A 13,930-nucleotide genomic window follows, 5' to 3' on the forward strand; every position below is an offset into this window, starting at 1 on the left:
ACTAATCACAACCAGATCTGGAAAAACACAATGATTGCATTTGGTCACTTTGAACACTAGAGGGAGATATATTCACCTGCAAATCAGAGAGAAAACTTCATTCTTCTCCCCCTATAGAACTGTTCTTTCACCATAGAATATCTTAAGTTTTGACATTTTTGCAACAAACTAATTTATTCATGTATTAAAGCTTAAATAAATTACACATGCTTGGAAAGTAACCCAGTTTCTTTGTGAAACCCGGTTTTACTAAAAGGCTATTCTGTATGCTATGTTTTTAGTTGGTAACTTCGCCATTTTTCTCTCGCACAAGGTAAAGCAATAACATAAAAATTGATTAATTTTTATTTGAAGAGATATCCCAATGGCCCCAGGAATTCTGGGAGTGTGCTCATTGTAAGCCAAAGTCTCGAAAGCTCTCATTCTCGGCCTTATGTTGAAGGACATGGGGAATGTTCCTCATCGCGTTCAGGTGGCTGAAAGGCCATTGGCACTGACTTCACTCTGGGCTTTTTATTTGCCCCATAAAATGCTCTTCGACTCCGCTAGTAATCACATAGATATGTCGTGTTTTCAGGATTGCCCGGAGCAGCTGAAAACTTCCTCTTTATTTACTTTGGTTATCTTTCCAAAGAACTGCTGTAAGGCCGTCCTCTCTCCTGATCAAAGGTTGAGCGTGCACTCTCTCTACAGCAAGGCTTCGCCTACTAAATACTTTGTTTGACCTTGTAGCTAATGTAGTAAGTCCTCTTCTCCATAACTTCAATCCTGAGATGCTTCTGTAATTAAAGGGGGAACATGTGTTTTCTATCTGTAGGGACTTGTCTAGTGTACGGGAGAGGCTATTTTCTGGAGTCAGAGCTGGTAGGAATCCTGGCTTTCGGTGGATGTTAACTAAATGTATTGTGATCATCATTTCACAATATAGACATATATTAAGTCATTATGTTGTACTAGTAAAACAAATATGATGTTATATGTCAAAGATGTCGCAAAATAATAATAATAACAATAATAATAATAATAAAATCCTGACTCTGACTCTACTGGATGGGGGAGGTAAACAGGTTTCTTTGCACCTCTGAACTACCATTTTCTTTTCTCCAAATTAGAATCACAACCTTTTAAAATTGCTGTGGGGACTGGCACAGACAATGTATAAGAAGCATCCAGCTCAGCTCTTAGGAAAAAGCAGGCATTCCAAGTTCACTGGGCCTTCCTCTCTCCTTCCGCGTGATACAGTGACCCTGTGAATCATATGTTCATAGATTACGTGTTCTCAAGTATTTGTCCAGTGCTGGTGTTATGTACAGAAGGTGACCCGGACCATGTGGGACCTGGGGTACAGCGTGTGGTCAGAGCTGCATTGCCCTGTGCTCTGCACCACCAGGTGGGACAGAGGACCTTGCAAGGACCAACCACTCCCAGATAGGGGCCTGGGAGCAGGGGCAGAAAGGGGGGAAGCACTGAACAGGGTGACAACTATTATCTCTGAAAGGAATAACCCCCCTTTCTCTCCACAAATGTAAGTTCCACCTCCCCACCCCAATAAAGGTCCAGTTCAAATCCTCCTTTCTCCAGGACACCTTCCCAGCCTAAAGAAACCCATCTCAACAAACACCTCTAATACTTATCCAGGTCAGTGCCCTGGCGATTCATGCCTTATTATTTACATTTAAGCTGCAGAAGAAAAGGGTGCTAGAGCTGGAACTAGAATGCTCATCAAGGTCATACAGTGCAAAGACACTTGAAAAAGATCACCTGTTCCCCACGTGTCAGTCCATCACACAGGAAAGTCAGGGTCCCGGGTGTGGGATTGCCACGCTGCTCTGTGATGCTCGCCTGCAGGTGACTGAGCTGTCGGGCAGCCCCTCTTCCCTCTAAGGAGCACCTAGCAAGGCCGCCTGCTCCTCAAGAGGACAGCACAGGAACGCACTGCCAAACACTAATCATTCTAATGGAAGCAACGTTATTTTCAGGAGTTGCATGGTAATGTGTTTTTAAATGAATATTGAAGTAATAGTAATCGTTTTTAAGAAGTTGATGTGAAAAAAATGCAAGAGGCCTCCTTCCCTTCTGTTTCTAATCATTTAAAAATCTCTTAGCTGCTGAATTAAATGTTTAATTGGCACTTCCTTCTAAGGTTTATATCATTTCTCCTCCCTTTCATATCCCAAGTCCTCAAGTGGGTGATCTTTGCCCATTTAACCCACTTTCCACTGCCTTGCCACTTGATCTCCTTGGAAGTCCTCTCTTATCTGGCTCGACTGCCCCAGTCCATTGAAGGAGCCTTAATATCACCATGACCTTGGCCCACTTCTCAGTTTTTTCTACTCTCCATAACGTGATGCTGTTATTACTTCCTCCTTAGGGTTACATCCTTGCGTGACTGCCTCGCCTCATCGCTCTGGTTCTCTCACAATTTTCTGGCTCTTATTCCTTCCCTATCCGTCTAGATGGCATTGCTGGTGCCCGCTGGTGCCCACTGCCCTCAGGTCTCATGCCAACGGCTTGTCTACTTTTAAAGCTTCATTAATCACCTGGATGCTTGTGGCTCCTGAGTCTATGTTCCTTTCTATCCTTTGTCTCACTTGAATACCTACCTACCTCTTGTGCCCAATTATCTACATGATTTTTCCCTTTAATTGTCTTACTGTCCAAAACTGTGGACCCATGTTTATTATAGAAATTGTATAATGTCCTGTAAAAAAGCACGAAGAAGAAAATTTAAAATCTTTAAACCTACGACTCTAACACTGCCAATATTTTGGTATCCCTTCAGGCTATCTATTGTTCTATATCCACCTATCTATTGATTGATCAATCAATACATCTGTCATCACTGGGTGATAGTTTACCCATTAGTATTATGTGACTAGTTTTTAAAACTGTTTAATCATATATCATAAGCATTTTCCCTGTCATTCAATATTCTCCTACAATAAAATATTTAATAACCCTGTGTTATAAATCTCTTTATCGTGAAGCAAGTTTTCTAAGTTTTTCCTCAGCTTTAACTTCGCAGCCTCAATAAACTCATATCCTTTACTATTTTCTAAATCGACATTATTGTTTTCTTCTCGGTAGTCATATCTGAGTTCTTGATATTTCTTTCTCAGGATGTTTTTAAATGATTTATTTATATTTTCCAATTTCTTTTGTAATAGTCTCTTTACACAGAACCATCTATCCTTTTTCTTATAGTAACATTTCTAAATACATCAGATCATTAGCACAGTGATGATTAATTAAAACATTGGAAAAGAAGGACTTTGCTACAATTGCAGCAAATAATAAAATACTAGAGGCCCAGTGCACGATGCATGCACCAGTGGGGTCCCTCGGCCTGGCCTGTGGGATTGGGCCAAAACCAGCTCTCCGACATCTCCTGAGGGGTCCAGGATTGCGAGAGGGCACAAGCCTGGCTGAGGGACCCCATCAGTGCACCAGTGGGGCCAGAGAGGGATGCGGGAGGTTGGCCAGCCAGGGAGGAACTGTGGGAGGGCTCCAGGCATGTCCTCCTGTCTCACTCAGTCCCAATCTGCCAGACCCCAGCAGCAAGCTAACCTACCAGTTGGAGCATCTGCCCCCTGGTGGTCAGTGCATGTCATAGTGGGCAGTTGAGCAGCCTTAGCCTTAGCATATCATTAGCATATTACACTTTGATTGGTTGAATGGCCAACCCGAAGACTAGACACTTAGCATATTAGGCTTTTATTATATAGGATAAGAAGAAAGCATTATGGATAGTGTTATGTCCACATGTTTGAAACTTAAATAATAGGGACAAATTCCTAGAAAATCACAACTTACCAAAACAGACTCAAGAAGAAATAGAAAATCTGAATAATTGTGTAATCATTATTGTAATTGAATCAGTAATTAAAAGAGTTCTCGAAAGCTAAACACCAGCTCAGAAAGTTCCATATGTGAATTCAATGGAACATTCAAGGAACATATTCTAATCTTAAACTTTTCCTAAGACTGGAAAAAGAGGGTAATATCCCAGCTAATTGAGTAAGTCCAATGGAACCTTGCTCATAGAATTAGGCCAAAGACAATATGAACAAAGAAAATTATAGGCCATTCTCACTATGGAAAAAGCCCCAAACAAAATATAAGTAGGCCAAATTGCATGCCATATACAAAATGCAAGAATTGTTTAACATTAGAAAAATCTATTAATATAATTCACCCCATTGTGGTACAATAACAATATATTTGGTCTTTGTCCCATATTCTTGGCACAGAGCTCATAAAATCCTTGGAATTTCCTGAGGGATAGGAATGTCTTTCTTACTCACAGTGGGCCCCTTCCTACTCTACCTTCAGGATGGGAGCTGGTCACCAGAAAGACCACATAGGAGTGCACTCCAAACTCTCAGTCCCCCTGCCACACCTCTGAGCAGGGGCAGCATGAGGGAGGGAGGAGACTGGAGATTGTTCAATCACCAATGGTCAATGAATGAATCAATCATGACCATGTAATAAAACCGTGATAAAACGTTCTTGAGCAGTGAGTTTCGGGAAGTTTCCAGTGGGTGAGCACATCCATGTGCTGGGAAGGCACTGGCACGCCCGGCGAGTGCACGGGGGCTCTGTGCTTGCACTCCTCCACCCCATCACCTGGCCTTATGCACCTCTTCCATTTGTCTGTCCCTCAGGTGTGCCCTTTATAGTAAAACTGTGCTCTGTAGAGCTTGCCTGAGTTCCGTGTGCCATTCTATGGAATTATGGAGCCTGGGGGCGGGGTGAATCAAAGAGAACATGGCAGGAAGAGTGTTAGCAAGCCTATTTACTCATGCCCTCTAATGTAACTGTTTTCAGTGTTCAAGCTGATGTTTTTTTTATCTCCATTGGTCGGAGTGGTTCAGAACTTAAGTGGGAAAGAACCATTTTTTATTGACCTTTTAATAGGCAATACATATGATTTCTAAAATGAGGAGCTCTTCTGAATCAAAATAAATAGATTAACCAAAATTGAAACCAGGCTTCCCAAATGACTTGCAAACTTTGCACCTACTGCAAAAGTTTCGGTAAATGGCCCCTCTCCTGCTCTTATTCTCTCTGAATTGGCACTGAGAACCTCCTTGAAAACCCCTTCATGGATTGACTCTACTCTAAGCCGGCCACGTGCCTTCCTGGATTCCTGCCCAATGAGACACTGTGACCAGGGTCAGATGGGCCTGTTTTAGAGCAAAGCTTTTTGCACTTCCCTCTCTGCTTCCGCTTCCTTCTTGCCCTATCTGTGGGAATCTTCCTTTCTGAAGGGACTTCAGTAACTGCCCCCTGAACTCAAGTCATGCTTGGTGAATTCCCAGCCTCACTTTTACTTCTATTTTTAAATTCTCCTTGGCCAAGAGCTCCCTTCTAAAAATCAGCACCTCGTGACTCTGATCTGGCACGTGTACCTTCCAGGTGTCCCTCATGTGGAACAAACTTTGAGAATTGCAGGCTCATTTCAGTAGCGTGGCCCTGAGCGAGCTATTCTCTATCTACCCGCTTTTGCAGGTGTTTCTTTAGTGGCCCGCCTCTGTCACGGGAATCTTCCACCTAAGGAAGAGAATTTCCACTGAAATTCCGCCAAGGCTCTGTCCCATCATGCTTTTCCACCCTGCCATCCTCTAGGGAACACACACACACATGCACACACACACACACACACTCACTCACACACTTTACACCACTACTAGCACCCACTGTCATCACCTCTTTTCACACTCACAGATACAAGATGCTTTTAGGCTAAGAGATGGTTAACATTTTCTTTTGTCACAAAATCATTATCTCTCTAGGCTGGCTCTTTAGTATGAGAGCCAGCTGGTGTTTAGGAATAACCTTACATCGGCCATTGTAGCCAAAGAGGCAGAAGGTTTGCTCAAGAACAATTCTTGTTGGGTCAGCCTTTACTCAATCCTCCCCCGGAGCTGATATTTTGGGAACAAAATATTACTGGTAAAGAGAAGCCTGTGAAGTTCTTCCAGAAGCAAGAACGTGTGTCACCAGCGACAGGGTAAAGTTTCAAGGCCGTACAGTAAAGCAGCTGTTAAATGATTTACGGGAAAACTTCTCCAAAGCGTAACAGAGGCTTCCTACTACGAAGGAAATATTTCCCTTCCGGCCCGCGATACTCAAGTCCAGTGTGCTATGCACTCAACACACCTCTCTAGCAGAAGGTGGGGTTTCGCCCTCACCACCACCCTGGGGTCTTGCATTGCGTCTCCGGTGTGAGATCCATGATGTGTGTTCTCCACTCCAGAGGCCCATTCCGTGGGCACAGTTTCCAGTGTCAACGTCAGAGACCGGAGCTCCGCTTCCCAGGCACACAGGTGACTCATGCTAACTGCGCGAATCAGATAAGCTCTCACTTTCAATGAGAGAAATTATCTTAGAGCTGCCAGCAGGCATCGTGTGATTTACAAGGCGGCCAGGACAATCTCAAAGCCATGCTCTCAGGGGCAGGGGTGGGGGCACATGTCAACGAGGGAGAGAAAATGGACAGTTTCCCATCTTGTCTACCTGGATGACCAGCACAGAGAGGCTTTCTCAGGGGTCCTAGCACCTGAGCCTTCCCGCCAAGTCCTGGGAAAGTGACAAGAGAGTGAAGGTGCCCCCGAGGTGGGCGGCACCTTGTCCTGCCACTGCTCCGCAGCCCAGAGCAGTGACCTGCGGGGCCACCCATGCAACCCAGCGGGCCAAGGAGTTCTGAATACTTCTCCAAAGAGCACTGCCCCATCCAACCTCATCCTGACTGCTGACCCACCAGGCCACTCAGTAGGCCGCGTCAGAAACATTCTGGACACTTTGTGGTGTTGTATCTGCATGTAAAACGCCCTCTGGCTCCATCGACAAGGAGGCCTCGCCTGTGCAAAGGGCACCACGGCCTTGCTGAGGGGCAGTGACTCCAGAGACTGACTGATCCGCACGGGAAAGCGCGGGTGGCTGTGGAGAAGAGGCCCAGCCGAAGCCAAAGCAAGAAGGGACTGAGCAGAGAGAACAAAGACAGATTCATGGGCATGGACAACAGTATGGCGGTTGCCAGAAAGAAGGGGGGGGGAGGCGGTAGAGGGAGGTAGATGAGGGTCAAGGGGGGATAAATGATGATGGAAGGGGACTTGGCTGGGGTGGTGAGCACACAATACAATACACAGATGATGTATTGAGTGCACCTGAAACCTGTATAATGTTAGGAATCAATGTCACCGCCATAAATTCAATAAAAAACAAAATAAAATAAAAACACAAGAGGTGTTCCCTGCACCTGCCTCCTGACTATTGTGAACATGCACCTAACTCCCCACCGAATGCCCCTCCTGCCAGGGCGTGGGTGGCTTCCGGAGAGGAGAGTCTCAGAGATGCTCTCCATCGGGGTCCTGACTGAAGGTCAGGATGCTGCTCTTAGCTTTGGGTGTTCAGGGAGGACACTTGGCTCCAAATTGCACATCTCCTCATGGAGCCTCCAGGCTGAAGATCTGCTTTTCTGAAGAAGTGGACATGGGCCCATGGCAATGAGAACAGTGATACAGGAGCGGTTGGCCCAATAATCAGGACATGCCAGTCACGTGTCCGCGTTTGACGGACAGGAGCAGGAGGACCGAGCCATCTGAGGGCGGGCTCGGGCTCGGGCTCCGGAGGCCAAGCAGCAGCGAAGGTTGGTGGCCCCGTGTCGGTGACTCAGCCCTACTCTGCTCGGGAAAGATAAGAGGTTCCACGTGCTTTGGGTGAAGTGGTTTATTTTGGAGAAAATGTAGAAAGTAATTTCCAAAAAACAAATTGCAGGGCCCATGACAGGCCCCTATCTGAGAAGGGGCCTGGTTGGCCCATGATGATGACTTCTGCCTTCTTTATGAAAAATATCACCTTCACGGTTGTCTAGAACAGTTTACCACATGGAGCCTCTGGGTGACACTGATAAGGAGGGAGTCCCAAGCCACTTCCCAGGATGCTCTGCTCAGTCTCGGCGAAGTCCTCCCCACCGATGAGCTGCCACCCCATCCCAGCAGGAGCAGCTGCGCAGTCTGGCTCCAGCAATGGACATCCCAGGGCTGAGTGGCTCCATGTGCAGAGGTGCCCTGGGGCCAGTCCCAGCACTCTGGTTTCAGATGTGCGTTAGCTCCCCTTCCCCGCTCTGTGGGTTTGCGTGTCCCTGGGAGGGCAACCCCCCGGGTTCCTGCTCTCTACCTTTTGCACATGGAGCCTGGCCCGGTTCAGGGATCGGACAGCAATGTGCACAGAGCAGTGAGCTCAGGCCCTGGGATGAGTCATGGCTGGCCATTCCCCGAGGCCAGGGGTTGGTGTAGGGATCAACCCCAAAAGAAACACTGCACAGGGGCTTTGGGAAACAGCTCTCCGCCCTAATTAAAGGCGCCCTGACGTGACGGAGCAGCTGAACGAATCCACCCAGCAACCCTACTTCTGGGCTTCCTGTTTGGGAGGATCCATTCCTATTGTGTAAACCCCACTCGGGGATGGTGGAAATTGCAACTAAAAGCATCCCCATGGGTCCTCAGTGGTAAGAACCTGAATTTACTTTCAGTTTCTGAGTGGGTGTCACAAGCCACGGGCTCTTAGCACCTCTAGAAGCAGAGAAAATCAGCCCTCGCAGTAAGCTGTGAACATTGAGGCGATTGCGGTTGAATTTGTGAAACGGGTAGAGCAGCAGTAACAGTTTCAGGGGTTTGTGATCACTGAGTGGTTAGTACAGACGAAGCTCGAAATAGCACCCGAAGGCTCCATGTCCGTGTCCAATGTAATTATGGAGATGAGGCAAGAAGCATTGATCACTCCGGGCAAAATCAGGGCCACCAGCCAGGAACCAAGAGACAGTCACTGGCAATGAGACGGGTAACAGGAAGGAGACAGAAACCGCAGTTTAACAATGTCTCCAGCATCCTCGCTCGCTCCACAAGCGCACATGGGTGAGCTGCCTGGGACAGCAGCTCTCAGCCCTGTGGCTCAGTTCACCGGATACGGTGGGCGGAATAGCAGCCGCCACACACCAACGATGCCCATTGCTAAGCCCTGGCCCCTGGGACCACATCACCTCAGGTGGTAAAAGGGGCTTTGCTGCCGAGACAGGAGCTTGGAGTCGGGGGATTATCCTGGGCCCTCCAGGGGGCCGCTGTCCCTCTAAGAGGACAGGAGGAGGCCTGTGTCAGTGGTGGGAGACGCACAGACGAAGGTCAGAGGGGCCATAACCCAAGGAATGCAGGCGTCTGTAGAAGCTGAAAAAGGCGAGGACAGGAGTCTCTCATAACCTGCAGACAGGCCCCGCCCTGCCAACAGCTTGGATTTAGACTTTTGGCCTCCAGAGCTGCAAGAGGATAAATGTGTGTTATTTCGAGCCAGAGTCTGTGGGGGCTGGTCACACCAGCAATGAGAAACTAGCACTTTTGGCGAATCAGGTGAGATACGTCCCCAACCTCCGTGTGCTCTTCGGATGTTTCTGCCACAAGTAACAAGCTTCGACTCCAATCGGCTTGAACGCGTAAGGGATCTATGGTCTCACATAGTAAAGACGCAGTCACAGAGTCAATGTGATGTGGGTTGGCTATTTCAGCAGCTCAGAGACAGCAGCTCAGCAGGCTTTCCCCCCAAACTCCTGTTCAGACATCCTCAGCGGGAAGGGTTCGTTCACTCACGTTCAGACGCGGTTGTTGTGGCTCTAATCACAACATCTTTACACATTAATGTCCGAAGGTTGAGGACAAGCACTCTTTCTTGTGTCACTTTTTAAGTCCCAGATAGATTTCCCCAGAAAGCCACAGCGGCCTTTGGCTGTGGTGGCATCGGCAAGAACTGGATGACTCACTCTTTCTAAGCCAGTCTGAGAAGGGGAGTGGAGCCTTGATTCACCTCCTGGGACATGGAGGGCTGGCCCTGCGGAAGGACTGGCAGCCTGCTCGCCAGGCTGCATTAGTAGGAAGAAGAGGAGTGGTCGACAGTGTTTATGGCACACACACACTTCCTGCACCCCCTCCTCCAGGGCCTTGAACAGGTAACGACATCAGGAGACCCTCCCACAGCTGGGGGGGGGGGGTCTGCCTTCTGGTGACGTGGGTAAATGTCTGCACCCCACACTCTTTTTGCTCAAAATCTTCTGCCCTAGAAGTACATTCATTTAACATTGTCCTTTGCTTAGAATAACCCCTAAGTAAATACCAAATCAAGGGTCAGTAATTGTTATTTTGTGCCTCCAATGGTTTTATTTTTTTATTGTTCAATTCTCAACAGCTGGGCAGATATTTAGAATCTATTGGAGATTTCATTAGCGTAGATTTTTACAGTATATTGAATAAAAATAAAAACACTAACTCTTAATAGCGTTTTCTCTGGGCCTGCCATTGTACTGAGGGCCTTACGTAACTCTTTTAACCTTAGCTATGTGAAGAGCTGCTGTTTTTAATGCCCATTTTATACATAAACCATTGCTAATCAATAAACTCCTCTTGGAAAAGGTTACACAAATGGCAAGGAGTGGCTCTCTGATGATATTTTAAAAGGAAGTAAAAACAATTTAGGAAAAATGCCTAATACCTGATATAAACGGTAGGAGAATTTTACACTATATTTCAAAGAAATTCTTTTTGATGTAAAATTAAACAGCCTAAGGAGCATTCTCACCTAAACCGAGGGCGGGATGCAAATGAAAAGTTTCTCTCGGTGTCTATGGGAAAGGCACTAAGAGAAAAACGATAAACCTAAGTTGTGGTCCAACATTCATGACTGTAGAAAAGCCATCAGATCTCAAAGACTTGATTTGGAATGAAGAGCTACTCGCTAGAGACCAATATTTTAATGGCTTCTCTATGTCTGTAGCATTATTTTGACCTTTCTCTGAACTAGCATCTTCTTTTTAAAATGGGTCTGGGGTATTGTGCTATAACCATTCCAGTCCCCCTCCTCCTCCCTCAAAAGAAGGTCTATATTATGTTTTAACTACTGGGCTTTCTAACCACTATCTATCTACCTTCTTGTTATTGGGTTTAGATATAACGGAACCAAATGATTTCATCAGCTCTTACATACAGAGAGAGACAGTGATACACGGCATGTTAACTTCACTGTGATTCCCACCAGGAGAGAGAATGAGGCCTGTGAGTGCTGCCACGGCGACGCTCATGCTGGTTGGCACTGCTGTGGAGATTGAGATGCTTTTTAAATAATCTACGGCAGGAATTTCTATACCCAGGGAACAAAAACTCCCTCATTGGAACCCTGTTCGATCTCACAAAGGTTTCAATGAAGTTAGGTCGTTATTTCAAAATGGGACTGGAAGTGCAAGTTCCCATTGCAAATGGCAATTTTCAAATTCTGGAAAATATACCAACTGCGCACAAGGGAGTAACAGCTGGCACTATCCTGGCCTTTCAGAAATAGGTTCTTTCTTTAAAAAAAATATTCTTATTGATTTCAGAGAGGAAGGGAGAGGAGGAGAGAGAGAGAAACATCACTGATGAGAGAGAACCATGGATCGGCTGCCTCCTGCAAGCCCCCCACCGGGAATTGATCCCACAACCAGGGCATGTGCCCTGACCAGGAATCGAACCGTGACCTCCTGGTTCATAGGTTGACGCTCAACCACTGAGCTACACCAGTTTGGCCAGGTTCTTCCCTTTTCGACATAAGACATCTGCACGTTCCCACAGGGCTGTCTGCCTATTCTTGCCCCCATCTGAAATGAGCATTTTGCAAATGTGCAAAATGCACGAACTTTTAACTTCTCAGGACAGAACATTTGTATTTGATTCGCAGAGCTATTCTCGCGGTTTGTGTCCAATTATTAAGTTAGTTAGATAGAGAATGACGATATTATTCCTCTTTCATGCTTATCACTTGACATTTGTTCCTTGACTTTTTTTACGGATAGAAACTTGGTTCACTAGCTGCAATCCTGTTTAATACTATCCAATATCAAAGGCAGGATTTGGAACACCAGTTTCCTGGGAGAAAGAGCGTGGGCCTCTAATTCAATTACATGTAGGACTGAATTGGATAGCCCCGGACCACTTGCCAATGATGCTTTTGTAGCCACAAATACCCTGGTGACTCAGCATTTTACTTTGGAGTCAGGTCAGAATAAGGTCTGCTTTGAGCCTGATTAGTCCTTCGTGGGCACATTTCTGCAAATGGTCATTTAGTGCTCACCGTGTACACGTCCATTCAGAGCTGACCCACACCATGCTAGCTGTCAAGCATGAGGGTGCCCCTCAACCCCCAAATCCTAGAGCTGAGGCATCTAAATAGAGGAGGACAACCCCAGAAAAAATAATCTAAAGCTCCTTTTGTTGTCATTCTATTGTTAGGGTATTTGGTATTGCTTAGACGGAATCAATTCTTTTTTGAAATCTTGCTTCTCAAGTGTAATAAAAGGAGAAATAAAAATGGCTGATAAACCGCGAAAAGATGCTTGGCCTCAAAGTGATAAGCGAAATAGAAAAGAAAACAAAATATTGTTTCTCTTCTATAAAACTGGGAACTAATTGAAAATTAATAATACCCAATGGCGGCCAGGGTGGAGTAGCAGGCACTCCCAGGAACTGTTAGGCCTTAAAATATTAGTACAATTTTTCCAGAAGGAAAAAAAAATGAACTAATATTTTACACATCCTTTGACCTTGAAATTCTACTTTTAAGAAATTATCTAAGAACATAATTATGAATGTACATAAAGATATGTACGGACATTCCCCGGAAACCGCGGGGACTGTAATCAGGGGAGGCCGGGACAGCGGCGCGGGCAATGAGAGGGCATCGCCAAGAAGGGACCACGTCGCCTCCTCTCCATCCCTCTGCAAATGGCAGAGAGGCCCTATTTTTAGCAAAATTGCTACCACATTTGCCATCAGCTGCTCTGAGCATGTGTCCAGAGCCGGTGCCAGCATCGCGGGCTGTGGGTCCAAACCCAGCAGAACACTGTGTCTCCGGGCGGGCCTGCTGGGCGCTCACTGGGAGGCAGGCAGGAGCACTGGGTGCCAGGCAGGCGCAGGCCCGGAGCAAGAGGCATCTGCTGGCATCTCAGGAGCGCCCCGTGGAGAAAGCCTGTCTTAGCTCCCCGTGAATTCCTCGGCCGGGCCCGTTAGTGGTTTGCCTGGAAATGACAGCTTCTGCGGGAGCTGTGGCCAGAGAGCCTGCCTCCTACCTCCCGGGACGCGGGCCCGAAGGGGCGGCCAGCGGGGTGGCTCAGGCCGTGCTGGTCGGAGCTCCCCGGGCCTCGCCCTGATAATCTCTGGAGCAGACAGACAAACACTAAGCCGAGAGAAAGGGGCCTGGGTCGGGATTCTGTGGGTACTTCACAGCCGAGGGGGCACGGGCACCGGGAAGGTTGTTTCAGAACAAGGACACAGGTTTCCGGGGGCCAAGCTGCCCTCCGAGACGTCCCCGAACCCCTTGGAGAAATAAATCGCAGCGAAGCGCCCGTGGGACTGGCAGGAAGGTGCCTCTGGCTCCGGCACGACTCACAGCGATCCGGGCAAGTTCCCTGAAAACCCACAAGCTTCCCCATCATCACAATCTCTTAAGAACAGGGTGTTATTTTCATTTCACATTTGGGGGCCACGGCTCAGTCTGCTTCGCTCCCTTCCTATTAAACACTTGGTTATAAAGAAAAGCCTGCTTATTGTACTGGTAGCTAACGGGGCAGCGTGAGGAGATATCGCCTGTCACTCCCCCGCCCGGGGGCTGGCGTGGTCAGCACACCAACAGATTACCCCCTTGACTTTTTCCTACATGTTTTAAAGCCTCATTGAGATTAGTGTGTGAGTGTGTGTGTGTCTATGTGTGAGTGTGTCTGTGTGTGAGTGTGTGTGTGTATGTGTGTCTATGTGTGTGTGTTTGTGTGTGTGTCTGTGTGTGAGAGAGAGAGAGAGAGAGAGAGAGAGAGAGAGAGAGAGAGAGAGAGAGAGAGTGTGGGGGGGAGAGAGAGAAAGGG

This window comes from Myotis davidii, unplaced genomic scaffold (assembly GCF_000327345.1).
Source record: "Myotis davidii unplaced genomic scaffold, ASM32734v1 scaffold221, whole genome shotgun sequence".
Classification (NCBI taxonomy): Eukaryota; Metazoa; Chordata; class Mammalia; order Chiroptera; family Vespertilionidae; genus Myotis; species Myotis davidii.